This window comes from Neophocaena asiaeorientalis, unplaced genomic scaffold (genome assembly GCF_003031525.2).
Source record: "Neophocaena asiaeorientalis asiaeorientalis breed wild unplaced genomic scaffold, Neophocaena_asiaeorientalis_V1.1 scaffold684, whole genome shotgun sequence".
NCBI classification, from domain to species: Eukaryota; Metazoa; Chordata; class Mammalia; order Artiodactyla; family Phocoenidae; genus Neophocaena; species Neophocaena asiaeorientalis.
This window is the reverse complement of record NW_020174048.1, coordinates 4,834,794-4,854,420: the sequence shown is the minus strand read 5'-3', so window position 1 is coordinate 4,854,420 and position 19,627 is coordinate 4,834,794.

Sequence of the window (19,627 nt, the reverse complement as noted above, 5' to 3'; positions counted from 1 at the left end):
GCCTTAAAAAAAAAAAAAAAAAAAAAAAAAAAGAAGACAGTAGTTCCCACCACACTTGAACTCTTGGGAATTGAGCCCATTGAAATGTTTGGTTATACAGAATTTTGTTGAAATTTTGTACATGTAGTCTAAGAGTGTTAAAATAATCTACAGGGGGCATGTATCTTTTGAATTAGTGTTTTTGTTTTTTTCAGATATATACCCAGGAGTGGAATTGCTGGGTCATATGGTAGTTCTTTTTCAGTTTCTTGACATGCACTCCAATGATCATAACAGCATTATTTACAATTGCCAAGATATGGAAGAAGCAACCTAAGTGTCCACTGATAGATGAATGGATAAAGAAGGTGATATATATATATATATATATATATATATAATGGAATACTACTCAGCCATAAAAAATAATGAAATTTTGCCATTTGCAGCAACATGGATGGACTTGGAAGGCATTATGCTAAGTAAAATAAGTCAGAAAGACAAATACTGTATAATATCACTTATATGTGGAATCTAAAAAATACAACAAACTAGTGAATATAACAAAAAAGCAGACCCACAGATATAGAGAACAAACTAGTGGTTACCAGTAGGGAGAAGGAAAGAGGGAGGGGCAATATAGGGGTAGGGGAGTAAGAGGTACAAACTATTAGGTATAAAATGAGATACAAAGATATATTGTAAAACACAGGGAATATAGCCAATATTTTATAATAATACTAAAGGAGTATAACCTTTAAAAATTGTGAGTTGCTATATTGTATACTTGTAACTTATATAATATTGTACATCAACTATAATTCAATTAAAAATACTATAAAAAATGAAAATAATCTATAAAAAAGAAAATAATCTAAAAAAGAAAATAACTATAAATGGAGTATAACCTTTAAAAATTATGAATTGCTATATTGTATACCTGTAACATATAATATGGTACATCAACTATAATTCAATTAAAAATACTATAAAAAAAGCAAGTAATCTAGAAGGGATAAAGACATTAACATTTCTAAATAAATTTTTCTGAGCTATATTCTTAATATGGTAATATTCTAGATATGTTAAAGATAATTTACTAACAGAAGAAAATGTTCATTAAGTTAATCTTGATATACATATCCTCAGAACTCATATACCGATGGTACACTTGTGGTGGGATCACAATGCAGTGCTAAGTAAGCTAATTTGTGTATGATCTTTGTCTCAAGTGATAGAATATTTGTCTTTGTGGGGTTCTGATTTCCAAAATTACCTCCCACGCCAGCCTGAACATCATTCAAGCAACTGTCTAGCATTTTCTAAATTGCTTTCACAGAATCAGATGGCAATAGTAAATAAATCTGCATATCAAATACTTACTGATAAAACTATAAGCCAGATATGAAAATTACAATCTAAGCAAAATAGATATATTTAAAAACATTAATGGGTTCCCAAATACAGTCAAAAAAAAAAAGAACCTTGGAAAAATTCTTCAATTGACAACAGGTCAAAGTTTTGTGAAAGCACAAATTAAGTAAAAATGTTGCCATATTTAACTAAACATCAATCAAAGCTTATTAACCATGAATGGAACGGAGAACTAGATGTTCAGGTCCCCAAGGCAGAATGTATGTAGATGACAGCCATGTAGGACTCGGGCTTGACATCTTGGTGGCATCTACACTTTCACCTAATGCAACTATTCAAACAATAGTTATCAAAGGAAGAGTTTCTCTTTAGTAAATTATACAATAATTATTTCCTACATTTTTTAATATCCAAGAATCTAAAAGTCAATCTATGTTAGGTAGATTGTCACTTCTTTACCAAGACAGATTCAAAAATATCTAGACGGTTTTACTCTATGAGAAAAATGTATGAGTATGAGAAAGTGATTTATTCCTTATTACCCATATTAACCACTTTTATGTTTAATATCAAATACATGTTCAATACCTCACTTAAATTATAAAGTATACATGTATACAAATGACAAAAATGATGTCCATTCCAACTTCTGAGTAAGCCTGAAAGTCACAGAGCTTAAGCTTTTGGTCACTGGAAAGACACTACCCAAAATCGTCTTAAATTCTCTAAACATTGTATACAAATGTTTGCAACTTGATTGTCACTGACGGTACGGTGCAGAAGACATGCTGCCTTCCACACATAAGAAATGTAAGAAGAGCCTCCTGATTTCCATGGGAATTGCCTCTAAAAAGTTGGTAAACAAGGTTGTTCCATCAAGTTGATTTTTATGCTTAAGGAACCATCTCCAGGGACTTCTCTGGTGGTCCAGTGGTTAAGACTCCGTGCTCCCAACACAGGGGGTCCGGGTTCGATCCCTGGTCAGGGAGCTAGATCCCACATGCCGTGACTAAGACCAGGCACAGCTAAGTAAATAAATAAATGTTTTTTTAAAAATAAATTAAAAAAAATAAATTAAAAAGATACCATCTCCATTGTGGTTGAAATGGTATATATGTTAAATAACATCTTGTTTGAACAATTCACTTTCACATTAAGACATGAGAAGATCACATCAAATGTTTAGGCAGAGGTACCACAAATAGAAGCAGGCCAGAAAATATGCTTTTTGAACATCTGGAAAACTTCCAGTTTCACAGTTAAGATCACCATCACAAGGTCTGGAAGGAGAAATCCAAATTATTGCTTTCTGTTGCCTTTGCTTCTGAAACAAGAACATATATCAATGCAAATAATAAATGAGCAGTTTTCAGAATGAGCCATATATCTATGGGCTCTGGACTCAGCTCATGCATCACCTCACCCAACACAAGCTTGCAGGTGGTCACCATCCACGCATCACCCATCACACTAAGTGCTCTCACAGCCAAGAGTCCAGAGAGAAGAGCCTGTGCCCACCCTCTCTCCATCCTGACTTCTGTTCGTATTTCAACATCTGATTTCTTGGAACACTTTCCTCTGTAACTTCTGGGAAAGAACTCTATAGAGTTTCAGGTCTTTTCCTTCGGACCTCAGTCCTCTGTCTTCTGCTTGAACTTGACAGGTCACTGATCCCCTAGAGCTCTGTTCTTGGTCCTCCTCTTCTCGCCACATGGGCTCCTTGGAGGACTCTCATCCACACTCCTCTAAACGCAGGTGACTCTTAAACCTTCATCTCTAGTTGAGGTCTCTTTCCTAGTCTCAACCCCTCTGCATCCAGAGGGATGTATGAGGGAAATAGCCATGTGGAATCCCATGAGAACTTCATTTCTAAAACCAATGTCATCAATTTCCCTTGCTTTATCCACCCATCCACATCTACCTATGCTTCTGTATTTTCTTGTTCTGGTTAATGGAAACTTCTTCTTGACCAAGAAAACATACTCAGGGACTGAAAAGCAGGAAGTCATGAAAAACAAACCATTTTTGTTCATATTTGAATCCCCAGCATGATGTGATGATCAATAAATGCTTTATGAACAATAAGTGAACTTTCTAATGAAAATCTTTGAAGCACAGAATACATCCAAAAACAGAACAAAAATGTGGAACATTGGGACCAAAAAAGGCTATTTTTTAAAGAAAAACTGGAAGAAAAACACTTGTACCTGTGTAATATTAAGCAGGTAGGGAATGTCTCTAAGACCTGGTAGCAACGGGCAATAAATATTTATGCAGTGACTTTATAACTTAACTCACTTGTCAAAAGGCTCTATTTTACACTTTAACCCAATAATCAGATGACTAATGTTTAAGGACTTCTGAAGTATGTTTGATTTGTTAATCAGCTACTTCTAAGCAATAAAAAGGGTGTGACCGTCTATGGCAGTCAGAAGAGTAGGGGCTTCAGAACCTGTAAGACTTGGATACATTTCCTGGTTCTGATTCCTATAGGCAAGCTTCTCACCTTCCTAAACCATAATTTCTTCATCAGCAAGTTGGTTTAAGTACCCTCATCTTGCATGTCTTCATTTCACCTCAGAAAATTTCGGAACTGTGCATAGAAACCGACACACCAAATACAGCACACAGCAGTGGAGCAGGAACAGAGGTTTCAGGCTGGGAGACCTTAAAACAGGAGATTTCAAACCCTCCTGTAAGGTCCCACCTGCTCTGGAATCAGAATCTCTAGGAGGCAAGGCACTGTTACCAAGTTCTGTGAGTTAAACTGAGGCAAGGCCACCAAACACGTGAGGACCACTTCCTCGGGCGAGGGCAGTCATATGTATTTTAGAGTCTTCTCTATATAGTGCTTTCAAACACATTCACTTTATCCACTTCTTACAAGGCAGGGAGTTATTGATCCATTCATTCACTTATTAAACAGGCAGTGATTGAATGTCAGCCATTGTGTTGGCTGCTGGGGGTAGGATGGGAAATGAGGCCAGACGTCCTTCAGTCAGGGAACATACAATTTTTGTGACAGGCCTCACTCCAATACTAACTTGAATACATCTAAAATTACATTGTGCCACGTGTCAGGAAGTAGAGACACATGTCGCTATGAAATATTCATCCTGGTCCTATTGGCAGAGAACTTGGCACAGAGAGGTCAAGGTACATCTTAAATCAGCATCATCAACCGTGACCAAAAATAGTGAGAAGCTGGATTTGCTTTAAGATGAGCATTCTACCATCTGTGAAGGTATTCTTATCAGACCCTGGCCTCCATGTGTGCAGGCAACAGAGCAGTAAGCTTGCCAGACAGCTCACGTGCTATGAGTTGCCCCTGAATTGCTGCGATCTAGGAGTGCCAAGACAGAAGAAATCCCAAGGTTGCCCTGAGACAGAGCTTCAAAGCTGTGGCAGAGCCGAGGTTAGAGATAAACAAAGGACAGCCCGGCAGGCCTCACACAGAACAATCAGACAGTATGCTCAAGTACTCTCACTTGCTGTGGGGAGATTTGCCCTTCTTGAGAAACTTCACGGCGCAAAAATTTTAGACTTACCGTTGCACACATCCTTGGACCCAGATATTCCACTTCTAGGAACTAAATTTTCAAACATATGCTCAAAAAACACATTTACCAATTATTTTATTTTGAAATGTTAAGAAATCAGAAACTTAAATGTCTAACACTAAATGAGCATTTAAGTAAGTATGGTCTAACCATAAACTAGAAAGTAGGCAGCCATTAAAAAACATAGGGCATTTGGAGCTATAACAGGCTCACCATGTAAGAATAAATGGAAAAAAGTAGATACATTGTTTGGTCTGGATTTATAATAATATAAGCACAAAAGTTCTGTGTGTGTCTCAGTTGCAGATGTGTATAGGTACATACAAAGAAACACAAATATTGAACAACTAGCTAACAACTCTGTTGGAGCACAGGCTCCGGACGCGCAGGCTCAGCGGCCATGGCTCACGGGCTCAGCTGCTTCATGGCACGTGGGATCCTCCCGGACCAGGGCACGAACCCGTGTTCCCTGCATCGGCAGGCGGACTGTCAACCACTGCCCCACCAGGGAAGCCCTGCATTTTAATTTTATTCCATCCTCTGTTCCACTCCCTTATGAACATGCATCTATAATAGGAAGGAAAAGAAAAATGGCAGATGTTTGTAAAAAGAACAGAGTTTCTTCTGAAGAACCACATGTCTCCTGGCTGACCCAGAGACTCAAAGAATAAGACCAACACAGCAAAGAGCTTCTCAAAGAGCAGCTGCAACGATGAAATTAACCAGGAGTAACCATCATGTGTGACCCGGGCACACACAGTAGCAAGATGTGTTTGAAAAAAGCAGGAATTTCTTTCAGAAGCCCAGAGGCACAGCACATACATAATATTACAAACACCACCCTCATAGATCATTAAGACTATTTTAAATTGCTGAAAAATCTTAAATAATTTTGGCATGAAGTGGTCATAATAATATGGGCATATTTATTAGAGTAGAATAAATCTATTCCTTAAACTATGTCTGGACTTTAGTCAGGATCTATTTCTTTTTTTTTTCACTGTTGTGGCCTTTCCCATTGCAGAACACAGGCTCCAGACGCGCAGGCTCAGCGGCCATGGCTCACAGGCCCAGCCGCTCCGCGGCATGTGGGATCTTCCCGGATCGGGGCACGAACCCGTGTCCCCTGCATCGGCAGGCAGACTCTCAACCACTGCGCCACCAGAGAAACCCAGGATCTATTTCTTTAAAGACTTCTGTTGCTCTCCATCTTTTCATTTAAAGATACCCATCAAGGGGGTGCTTGGGACAGGGTGCAGCGTTGAGTGCTGGTCGTCACACCTATGCACTGTCCACCAGGCTTCCCTGAGGGCCATCGCCACTGTGGAGGGAGAGCTCCATATACTATGAGCACAAAGGCCACTTTTCTTCCCATTAAAAAAAAAATTGTAATAAAATATACATGACATAAAATTTACCTTTCAAATCCTTTTTAGGTGTACAATTCAACGGCATTCATACACCCACAGTGTCGTGCAACCATCCCCATCATCTATTTCTATTCGTCATCATCCCAAACAGAAACTCTATCCCCATGAAGCCATAACTCCCCATTTTCCCTTCCCCCAGCCCTTGGCAACCTCTAATCTACTTTCTGTCTCTATGGATTTAAATATCTGGGGTATTTCATATGCATAGAATCATACGAAAAAGTAAATAAAGTAGCGCTTCCTGCTTTTATGTGTGTCCTCTTAATTGGGAGAGTTGGATCATGAAGGTATATTAGCTACATTCTCTTCTATGAAGCCAATATGGGATATTACGACATCAGAAAATTGCAACATAAGGTCCCAGATTCATAAAGGAGGTCCCTCTGGGAGCCCTCAGGTGGTGACAGGTTGAGAACGCAGTATCTGAGCTTGCGGCCACCTAATGGAGCGACACAGTACATTTCACACTGGGTCGGCAGAGCCCCGCGGATCTGGAGGGGAGACACACAGGCTGCCCTTCCAGCTGGTGGCCATCTGCCTAAGTGACAACTGCCAGATGGGGAGAAGAGACTGAAATGGGGATCAAACATTAAGTAAAAGAGGATTCCTTGGAAAGCAGCATTGACGTCGATTAGTCATATGACATTCTAACGCCTTGGAAGTTTTCACCTGAAATATTTGCATAAGATTAAAAGAGAAGACAGATACATTCCTGGATGAGAATGTCTGGCGTGTGCTAGACACGAAATGGCTTGTGCTTCCTGCAGAAAACAGACTGAATTGATTTCTCAGTGTGCTCATTCCATTCAAACTTCCAGCTCAGATCAAAGATTCAATAGCTTTCTTTTAATCTCCCTCCCCACCCCAGGCACAGGAAGGGGAGCGCTTTGCCTCTCCCTTAATCTCATTCCCAGTTACTGTTTGGGGTTGAATTCCCCAAAGCTGTTCTCAAATGAACCTCTCACCTGTGGGTTGTCTAACCTTGGGGATTGAAGGGTGAGCTAAGGAAAGGATGAAAAATGATGACGGCAGGGAGAATAAGGGAGACCCCTTGCCTTCCTCTCCATTTCATCAGAAACCTAAAACTGCTCAAATAGTAAGTAAATAGATTCTTTTAAAAAATGGTGGGGGGCTTCCCTGGTGGTGCAGTGGTTGGGAGTCCGCCTGCCGATGCGGGGGACGCGGGTTCGTGACCCGGTCCGGGAGGATCCCACGTGCTGCGGAGCGGCTGGGCCCGTGAGCCATGGCCGCTGGGCCTGTGCGTCCGGAGCCTGTGCTCCGCAACGGGAGAGGCCACGGCAGTGAGAGGCCCACGTACCACAAAAAACAAAAAACAAACAAACAAAAAAAAAAACAAACAAAAAAAAAACAAAAAATGGTGGGAGCTGCCTCACCTCTGTCACCAATTTTCAAGTCATGATTGGAAAGAAAAGCAGGTCATGGAAGGGACCAGAATAAATAAAAATAGCCTCTTTGCTACCTTTTCCTTATGCCATTTGGAATTATAAGAAAAAAATTTTTATTCTGTATCATCACGATTTTCTTTTTAATGTCAGGTTTTAAAGTTTAGGACAAAATTCTAGACTCCAACAACATTTAACTGGAAAGTATTGAAACAATAGTCGAGACCATTCTATTTTTAACAAAGAAAAATAGTCCATAACAGGAAAAATAAGGTCACGGAGGCAAACCGATTTAGTTTTTTCATTAATGTAAATTCTGGATGAAAACATAAAAATTAATTTTTTACTATGATATATCTTCCTAATCAAATCCAGATGAAATATGTTACATAAACACGAACTTAAAGTGGAATTAAGAACAGGAGTCAGAGTTAAAGAAATTAACTGACAACCATGGATGCTCAAGTCTTCTTTGATTATCAAAAAATGAGCGGGAGAAGTTGCTTCTTGCCAAACCCTAGCAAATGGGATTCAGACTTGAGAGGTTATCTTTAAGAAAAGTACATCAGAACAGCTTTTTGCTCTCCAGTGGCTGTCTCTACCGTGATGTCTGTTGATACAGTGGTTTGCAGACGGAGTTTCTGTTTACTCTCTTTTGAGTCCATTTCTCCCATTTTGGCAGGTGATTGGGTGTCTCCGAACACAGGCTTTATCTAAGCTGGCAGCGCAGAGGTGAAAATCCCTAATGAAGACTGACACATGCACATCCTCCAGTTTGACATTTTCTCAAGTGTTCGATTTGGTTTCAATGTAATTGCTAGAAGAAGCAGTAAGATATTTTCATAGATTTCCATTTTTATAATTTATGCCTCTGACTCACATTTCAATTGTTTTACGGCTTCTTGTCTTTTCTAGTGTTTTTATTATGGAAATGCACATGAACACGTACCCCAAGATGATACAAGGCAATCAGCTTTTGTGGAGTTTTTTTTCTTTTTTTAAAGAATTATGTCTGAATTTTAATATTCACCTAAGTTTTAAATTCCACCAACAAAAAAAGTATGTTCAATTCAGACTCAATGTTCAATTGTCAGATTTACTTCTAAGAAAATAACGGATGCTAGAAAGACCTGGAAATCCCTCACAATTCCTACGGAAACATAGCTATCCATTGCTTGTAACGTGTAATGATTCTGGATAGAAAGTATATACAGATGTCTATGTGTTATTGCAAAGTTAAGAAATAGGAACAGAAAAATAGGTAAGAGTAATTTTATAAACGGTTAGTTTAAGTTTTATATCCAGCAATTTGAGTGGACAGGGGTTAGATGGCATTGAGTATTAAATAATCGTACTGTACAACCACGGACATAGACAAATTCTTTGTGTTCCATGGCAAGAAGAAGGAGTAATGACATCATCCCCACGTAGTTTCCACTGAGATGGAAAAATTAAAAAACCAGCAACTGATCTGACAGTTTCCAAGACCTCAAAACAACACACTTCCAAGGGGGTTAATCAAAAAGCATTGAAAGTTGACAAGCCTGTCTTTCTCTGTTTCTCGACATACTCTTGGGCCATTCATTTTTCCTTCCTACCTTCAGGGGAGGGAGACACATTTTTACACATACACACACACACACACACACACACAGGGATTCATCCAGAAAATACACATTTGGTGGCCATTCATTGAGTCACCACATAGCTTGATGTTGCAGATATTATAAACTTGCATGGGCTCTGCATGTCACATCAGCTATTCTTACCTCGCTCTGGATCATCTGGGTGACTGTTGTTTTGCCAGTTTCCTCGTAGTGTGTCATATTTTCTCAAGTGCTATGCTTTAGAGAAATATTTTCTATTTTGTAGCCAAAAAATCTAACAGTCAGAAAATATTGTCAGGTTTCTGGTGAAACTTCTGATGCCGAGACTAGATTTTATTTTGTACGGCAGCTGCTACGAATCCCTGGTGGCTATAGATGACACAGTACATTTCACTTTCGACTATTTCTCCCGGGTTTTGAAAAGAGAGCTATGGTTTCAAAGCCACCCATTTCTGAATTCTTCCCATAGTGCTGAAGAACAGTCTTGGTTTTCAGGAAAAAAAAATGATTTAGAATCTTCATCCTGCCACTTCTTACCTAGATGACTTGAACCAAGATACCAAGATACCCCACTTCTCCAGTCTCAGTTTCCTTATCTGACAAATGGTGATTCAATGAGATAATTCATGTAAAGTGCCTAGAACAATGTCTGGCTCATTAAATCCTCCTTAATAATAATATTAATATCCACCAACCATAAACCACGTCATCAAGGTCTCTCTGACAGCTGATATAAATGTCTTATAAACCAAAATTAGCGTTCCAGGAGGACAAAGATATAAGATGTCGTCTGACTAGTTTCACTCCTACACATCTGTAGAATAATCTGGGAGTGAAGCTGACACTGACAGCCCGAAACAATTAACCAGTGCAGGTGCAAAGTTAAGGTACTTTTAAGATATGGCAGTAAACTAATCTTCTCATCCTCTGTAAAAACACTACATACCTCCAGCAGTGCCCAACTAAATTTCATCACCAAATAAGCATATTTAAAATAGGTGAGCTGGTTAATTTATCAGTGTTGTCAATAGGCAGGTAATGCTCCCTACCATCATCAACTTTGGGCACAGTTAACATTGCAGTGAAACTACCCTTCTACACATCTCAAAGTCCCACCCCACCCTCAGGTTGGTGCAGAAAGACTTTCAGTGCAGATCATGGCAAGCTTCCAACTTCTTCCTACATTCCTTGTCCCAGCCATTATCACACGTGGGATGCCATGATACAGAACCAGTTCCATTCAAAGAGCTCGCATTTAATTACATAATAGCTCAGTTAAAAACACTGGAAAAAGTACAGAAGCAACATATATCAAGTTAAATGTTGGTTATGCAAAATACTAATATACAAAAACACACATGCCAAACCATCAATAAAATAGAGTTAAACACATAATGCTTAAAATTCTATACCAAAAAAAAACAATTAGCGCAACCAAGATTGTCCAAGAACCCAGAAAAACTATTTGCAATATTCTAATGTACAAAGAAATCTTATAAACCAGTAAGAAAAAAAAAATTCCACAGGAAGAAAAGGATCAGAAAACATTTTTTGAAAAGCCATTCTGTTACAAAATGAGAAATACAAAAGGCCAATAAGTAGATCAAAAATAGATATTTAAAAGTCCCAATTTAAGTCAAAATAGTAAAATAGAGTAGCATTTATTTACATAATAGATATAAAGTAGTTAAAAGTATTGACCAGTATTATCAAGGGTATGAGGAAAAAGTTTCTTAAGAATAGATGTACAAGGATTCTCGGGGTGTTAATTATAATGCTATAAAACTGAAGACGATGTAAAGGTCTACAATTAGGTAACTGGTTTAAAAGGCACACCTACTAAAACTGGTCACGTAAAACATATTTACTAAAAATATAAAATAATTTAAACTGCCATTGTTAACAGAGAATGAAATTACAGGGTCAGGAATTATATGTGGCTAAACAGATATTTAGAATATTGAATGCCAACGATGTGATTTTTTAGGGTCAGGAAATTTCAAATGATATTTTTAAATAATATCCTACGTTGTTTACATTTTGCTATGAATATGTACTATTTTAAGATGAACAAAGTTAAAGCTCGTGTTACTTTGAAACAAAGTTGTACTTTCTCCCCTGGAACTGCTGTAATCCGCCAAAGGTTTGAGTTATTTGCAGCTAGAATGCAACTTTCGGAGGAAAAGACTGTCCCTGGGTTAGATTTTTGCAGCCTGGACTTCTGTCGGATTGCAGTTTGAGTTTAGCAAAGTTTAGTTTAAAGATCATGAAGAAGGCTTCCCTGGTGGCGCAGTGGTTGAGAGTCCGCCTGCCGATGCAGGGGACACGGGTTCGTGCCCCGGTCGGGGAAGATCCCACATGCCACGGAGCAACTAAGCCCGTGAGCCATGGCCGCTGAGCCTGCGCATCCGGAGCCTGTGGTCCGCAACGGGAGAGGCCACAACAGGGAGAGGCCCGCGTACACAAAGAAAAGAAAAGAAAAGAAAAAAGATCATGAAGAGATGTGAAAGAGGAAGAAAGTGCTCACAGTGAGACCAGCACTGGGTCACGGTGGAACAGCAAAAACGGGGAGGGAGGGAGAGTCCACACAGGGCAGTTCCATCCCCTCACCACTAACTGTCCCACTGGCAGGAACAACCCACGCAGGTAAACCCCACTGGGCAGCAGGAAGTTCAGAATAAAGGCAAGGGAAAAAAGCCAAGAATGAGCAAAAAACTAAAGTTATGGGATTAATGCCCCCTCCCAGTTTTTCCCATTATGGACTGAGCACCTTTGTCTTAGAAAAGGCAGAGATGAATATCATGGCTATATCTGAGGGGCTTGGTTCTGAAGGTGAGATATGGCAACCAGAGGGACCTAAGGAGGAAAACTTCATCCACCTCATTCCCAGCTGGGAGTGGAGGGATGGAGGGAATCAGGAATCAAGTAGGGTCCACCCTCCAATTGAGGAGCCTGACAAAAGCTACCTGGTTAGTGGAGGCTCCATCTCGTAAAGGATAACCTTCCTAAGAACAAGGTTCCAGTGTCATCCACATACTGCTCTATGTGTTCCCTCTCCCCTTTTACTGTGTCTCCTGGACACAGTTCAACCATCAGCAAATTTTCCTACACCCTCAGACTCTTCTCAGACGAATTTATCTTCTGCTTGACTGTCCCCTACCTCTCCCAGACCATCACATTCTCACTCCTTCTCAAATGATCCTTGCTCCTTTAAGGCTCATATTGTCCAACTGGTCTACCTTCCCTAACCCCTGACTTCAGAGGAGTCCTCTGACTACCTTTAGTCCACTTTTCCCTCACGGTGAGGACCTCGGCACCTGGCTCGCCATCTTCTTCTCCATTCCAACTCCTGTTCTCATGCTGAGCAAGCTCCACGTGCAGGTGGGTGACCCACTCAATACCCCAGTCTTTGTTCCCAGACCTCTCCAATTCCAGTGGCCTTTCTTCCACTCCACCTCATACCCTCTTCCCATCATCACACACCTGAACGTTGCCATTGCCAAAAACTGCTAATTAAACCGTTCACATTCTGACAATATCCTCATTTTCTGGCCAACTTACCCAACGGTCTCAACTGCAACAATGTTTGTTTAAATAGTATCTGTCTGTCTGGCACTGTACTGAAAGCTTTGTATTTTATCTTCAAAATAAACCTAATAGTAAAATACTACTACTATTATTACTACTAATAAAAAAATAATAATGCCTAACATTTAGAGAGTACATTCTACATGCCTGGCACCTTTTAAGCTCTTTACATATATTTACTGATTAATACAACAACCCTATGAGGTAAGTAAGGTCGTCTCTCTGTATCCTCGTGGACACTGGTTCCACGACTCCTGCAGATACCAAAATCAGAGCACGCTCAAGTCCTGTATATAAAGTGTAGTGTTTGCATATAACCTACACACCTCCTCTCATATTTAAACCATCTCTAGATTGCTTGTAATACGTAATACGATGTAAACACTAAATAGTTGTAAACACTCTAAATGCTGTGGAAATAGTTGCTGGCAGGTGGCAAATTCAAGTTTTGCTTTTCTGGAACTTCCTGGAACTTTTCTTCATTCAAATGTTTTCAATCCAAGGTTAATTGAATCTGCAGGTGCAGAACCTGCAGACACAGAGGACCGACTGTACCCTACTATTTCCACTTTGTAGATGAATAAATTTAAGCCCACAGTGGTTATCTATTATGACCACGGTCCTACTGCTGCCATATGGTGAAGCTGGGGTCAACCCAAGGATGTAATGTCGATACAAAATAACTTAGACACCTACCTGCCTCTGGACCCGCCTTCTTCCTTTGTTTTCCAGCTGAGGCTTTACCCCCTTCTCAACAAGGTCCCTTGCGTGTTCCCAGGAGCCCACGCCCTCCTGCCTTCCCGGGGACCTGGCTCTTCCTTTACTCCTCTTTTCCACTTTCTGAAGTGTGGCTCCTGCCCATCATCCACTGAAGCTCCTCTTGTCCTCTTTATCCATAAGACCCCCATGTTGAGTGAAGCAGTGGGCATGTCTTCAACTTATTTGTTCCAGGCTTCTTAGCGGGATTTGACACGGCTATTTTATCCTTGAAATTCTCTTCTCTCAGACTCTGCCATCACCATACTCTCCTTCTCAGTTTCCTCTGACACCATCTTCTCTTCTATGTGATCTAACTACTGGAAGTCATTATAGTTAAGCCGTGAAAGGGGCCCCCTTTTCTGCTCTCCTTTTATTCTCTCTTGAGGAATTTCCATCCAGCTCCGTCATACAGTAGATGAGGTTCTTAGTAGCAAGGAATAGAAACAGACTCTGATTAAGCTAAAAAATAAACTTGTTAAAAGGATTTAGGGAAGTTCACCAAATTGTTGGAAGGCCTGGAGAACCAGACTTGAGGCTGAGCTGTCGGGAACAACAGCCCTGATCACGCCATGGAGCTGGTTTGGCAGGATATCAGCACCGATTCCCCACTGTTGCTGCCATACCAGGGCTCAAATTTTACTGCAGCTACTACCAGCACCACTGGCACTTCTGCACCCACAAATCCAACCTGTAGCCGTGACTAGTGCTGACCCCAATCGGTCGAGCAAGAGCTCTCTGACATTCCCCTCCTGGGCCTCTAGCTCCTGAATAAGGGTCTAGAGTGGGCAAATCGGATTGGCAGAGCCCAAAGCTTTGGTGGCAAGGGAGGCTGGGAAGGTATCTAGTATCAGTTCCTGTGGGTGAGATTTTCCCCCAAGCTAAGACTCAGAAAATGGAGAATAACCCAAACATGGGCAGGGATTTGGATGCTGGAGACTCACCAAGATAGTTATGCCATGCACCATGGTTGTAAGTGTCACCTATAGGCTCCAAACTCATTTTTATCTCCAGTCCAGAATCATTTTTTGAGCTTATTTGATATCTCAACTTAGGGTACTTGCTGTTCTCAAATTTAACATATCTGCAACCAGTCTCTGGATCCAGAGCCTCCCGATCTGCATCTGTCACTCTTTAAAATATTTCTTTACATCTGATGCCTCACACTGGGAACCCAATGGCCACCTTGATACATCCTTTCCCTCCTCCTCTACACCCAGCCTAACACGCAGTACTGTTCACTCCAACAGAAGAGTATATCTCAGTTCTGTCCATCTCTTTCCATTGCTTCTCTTATCCCACTTTTACCTGCAACTGCAATAACCTCTGCACCGGAATACCTGGCTCTCCTCTTCACTGCCTCTAATCTATTCTCACAGCAATTTGCTAATCTTTTTTAAAAGGTGTTTTGGAACACATCAATCTCAGAATCAAACCCCATCTATGACTTCCCTTTTAGAATTCCCTGTAGGATGTCTTGCATAGAGTTAGGACCTGCTGAATTTGCCCCTAACCTCATCCTATAAACTCAGCATATGTTATCCCCCTTCACTGCAGATTTGGTTCTGCAGTTATTGAAGAAGTTAAGCTCTTTCCAGGTCTAGACTCTTCATAAACTTTGCGCCCTCTGCCTGGAATGCCATGCCCAACCTCATTCTGTAGTAAATGCAGAAGAATGGGGTCCTGAGCAAGAAAGATTGGGGGCAGGAAACACCCCCTACTGCTCTGGAAAGATGCCACGAACAGAAAGGGCAGGATGAAGGTCCTGAGTGTTGACAGTGAGGGTTTGAGGAGTTTCCTGTGCTTCCTGTCCCCCACGCCCCCTGCCACCAGTTCATATGCCTACTACCTACCTACACATGAGAGTTAGCATCCAGTAAGCATCTCCACAATTCCTGTCCTTATGTAATTTAAAATCCAGAAAGAAAGATGGCATGCATATAAGAAATCATATCATTAATTAATGAGGTATTTTGGTGTTCTATTCTTAAGTCTACATGGTGCTTTCAGGAGATGCTCTCATTCAAAGTAAAATGTGTTCAATGCTCTGAGAGTGGCATCTTCAAATGACTACAGAAGCATATTATAGGGAATCCTTCATAACGAAATTTAAGAAAATATATATATAAAAGGAGTCCGAAATATCCCACAAGTCTCTGGTTAGACGCTAATGAGAAGGATATTCCTGAAGTTTGAGATAGATTTTCATTGAAACCATGTGGCATTTAGTCATCTCTCTCTGCATAGTTGAGCTAGGCAATGTTTGCTTCAAGACAGAGCCTGTTTTGAAAAGAATCAACCTGCCTTAGTAGGTGCTGACATAATGTCTCATAGGAGACAGGAGATTTGGACAGGGGTTGCCTTCATTGCTACCATGTTTTGGATAAACTGAGAACTTCCATTTGCATCTTTCCAATTTAAAGCATCACTGCTTTTTTATTTTATTTTATTTTTTGGCTGTGCCGCATGGCCTATAGGATCCCGACCCAGGATCTAACCCACGTTCCCTGCATTAGAAGCATGGAGTCTTAACCACTGGACTTCCAGGGAAGTCCCATAACCGCTTTATTTACTGGTGTAATCCTCTAATGATGGACTCAAGAATTCTGAAAACATGGGTATATTATCATCTCAGGTAACCAGGACATTCTTCCTTTGTGATGTAGCTACTACAGCAGCAATGAATATGACTCCTTGTCCAGATGCTTTTTCATACCATCCTACAAACAAACATCCTACATCCTACATCCTGGGCTCTGACAGGAAGAGAGAGACTGATCTGTGATTGTTAGGTAGGAATCACAGGGGCTAAGGAAACATGGGTAGCTCCTCTTTGCCCACACAGTTGTAGCTGTGATTATGCCTGTGATTCATCTTTTGTCCCAATGACTTAAAGCTCAAAGTTACACATGCCACATGCTACTTTTCAGTTGCTCCGTTTTCCAGTTAAAATAGTTCTAAATGGTGATTCACCAGGCACTGTTGTTGACGTAGCTATGATAATCTTTTAATATTCTTCCAAGGCTTGATTTTTTTCCTTACATTTATTATTTCACAATAATACAGAAATGTCAGATGCAGGTTTAACCTTATTGCATGAAAATAATTCCTATGTCCTAAACACGTATGTACACATCATCTTCTTGTAAAAACTTCAATGAAACAGATATTTTTGAACTCTGCCATACAATATTTATAATTTAGTTCAATTTGCCCTAAGATTGGAATGGCATGAAGACGGGGAGTGATACAACTACAAAATAAAAGGTACCTGTTTACTTGTTTTGCTTTTCAATAATTAAAACCAATCTCTAATTTGACATTCATTTGGAAGGGCAGAGAAAGGGAAAGTGAGAGGGATATTTATTGCATATTTTTATTGGGCCAGTGTCTATACTCAGAAATCATATATACTTTCTTCAAGTATTCCAATATCATGGCAAGGTAAGAATTCTCATTTGTATCTTAAAGATAGTGAAACTAAGGCTCAAAGAGGGTAAAGGTCTAAAAAAAATGTCAACCTAGCAGATAGCACACCCATGCACCCTCTTTAAATGTGGTGTCCAATGGCAGCAAAACACAGAGCTCCATGACCTGAGACTTTTTGCATAAGAAACATAGATTCACCATCTGGACGTTAGTTCTCCACTCTCTGAACACTCTTGAATTAAAATTACAAAATGCATTCACATTAAAAAGTCCAACAGCTGTAATGATAAGTCAGCACAATTTATTAAAAAAAAAGAGGTGAGGAAAAGAAAATACGTGTCCTATAACCCAGAAGAGTCCGTTTCAGGCAGAGCCATGGTCTGACAGTTTCACTGGAGGTTAGAAGGGACAGCTGTGTTCCGCGTAAATTTGTCGACCCCTGTGAACTTCCCATCAACAAGATTTTCTCATCCTCCCATTATTGCTGTCCAACAATTAATCAACAGCTGTTGAAACATTATAAGCATGCTTGTAATTTGGGGTAAAACTAATGATGGTCTATCTATTAAAATGCTGAGGGAGGCTTTGTTTTCTAGCCCCAGTGTGAACTTGCTGATTTATTCTCCAAATCAATTACCCTCCTGAACTCCCCTGCCTCCTGACTGTTGACTAAGAGCATCCCACACCCCAGGATCCTCCTAAGAGAGCTCGTGACATACACAGACTGGGTATGCTTGCCTGGTCACGTGGTTCTGTAGATCACAGATTTATGTTAGCAGAGTGAAAGAAAAGCATACTTAAAAGGAGTGAGATTTTGTTTTCTTGAATCTTAGTTACCTGAGAGTAAATTTTTAGAACAAATGTTCATATCAAAACATAGTATCGGGCTTCCCTGGTGGCGCAGTGGTTGAGAGTCCGCCTGCCGATGCAGGCGACATGGGTTCGTGCCCCGGTCCGGGAGGATCCCACGTGCCGCGGAGCGGCTGGACCCGTGAGCCATGGCCGCTGAGGCTGCGCGTCCGGAGCCTGTGCTCCGCAACGGGAGAGGCCACAGCGGTGAGAGACCCACGTACCGCAAAAAAACAAACAAAGAAACAAACAAAAAAACAACATAGTATCATGAACACTATGAAATCAATGACTCAAACAAGTAGTGAATAAATACTGTATTTTATATGAAAATGAAACAAAGGTGATGAAACCACTTTGAATGGGTTCATTCTTCCCCTGGCTAGTATTTGCAAGGTGTTTCATGATTTATTTCATCTCTGGGCCTGTTAACCTAGGACGTGAACACTTCCAAATGTCCAGCAGAAGCTCGATTCCGGTAAAGCGGACAATCCAGCCAGTGGTGGTGCTCCAAGTTCACTCAAGTCAAGCATTGGGATCCTGCTTTGCTACCCAACAGTCTTGACCCAGCTCACTCTCACCCACCAGGTCGGGAAGAAAAAATCCTACCCTCTTCAGGCTCATTTTAGGAAATATCCTGGACTATTTCAGGCAATTATTAGTGTTGTTTTCTACCTTTTCACAGTCATGCCATGTAATAGTCATCAAGGAATAAAAAGATCCCTTGAACTTAAACGCAGAAAAGCACCCGTGGAGCAGAGAGGCAGTTGAGGATCACTACTGCACTGCTATCAGTTGGTACTAAATCAAGTAACAGTAAGTGTTCAGTTGTCACATTTCCAGCCTAATAGCTCATGCATGTGCACACTTCAAAGCACTTACGCAGACAACTACCCACAAGGCAACTCTCCATGAAAGCACTACTGTTCAGACAAACACCAGCTCTCCTGCCCGCCTAAGCCAATAAGGCCATTTTCCCTGTTTGTATTTTGCAGCTAATTACATATAAGAAGGAAAAAAATGCCAGCATCAGAATTTGTTTGCAAGAATAGAAACAGCCTTTGCTATGAGGATACGAAGCACATAATTTAGGGTGAATAAAGATTGTATCTGCATGAAGTGCTCAGGTTCTCAGTCTGACTGGTCTCTCTCTGTTTTCCTTCAAAGTACAGTCACAAAATACTTCTCTCTTCCATGAGGAAGTAATAATTTTCTATAAACTACATCTAATATATTAGCAATAATGGTGTGCCACTTCAAACAAATTACAAACTAATGTTAGTGTTCCTACCAATGGTACACCAAATAATAACTCCCTGCAGGCCAATTTGCATACAAAATGTAACATTTAAAGCCAAGCAATTAGCACTTTATTATGGAACTCTCTGATTGTAATATACTGCAAACTACTTATACTGCTACAAGGATTTTCATTTATTAAAAATTACACTATTAGAGTTGCCATTACAACAAACCAACCTGCATTCAATTACTAACAAACTCAAAGACCAAGAGTTGTTGTTTATATTTAAGGAGTGAGAGAATATAGAGCATTGCCCGCCCCTTTATATGACTGTGGAAAACACACAAGATGGATACGGCTGAGCAATTTTGTATTTAAATTACAAATATAGTGACACCACAGCCATGCA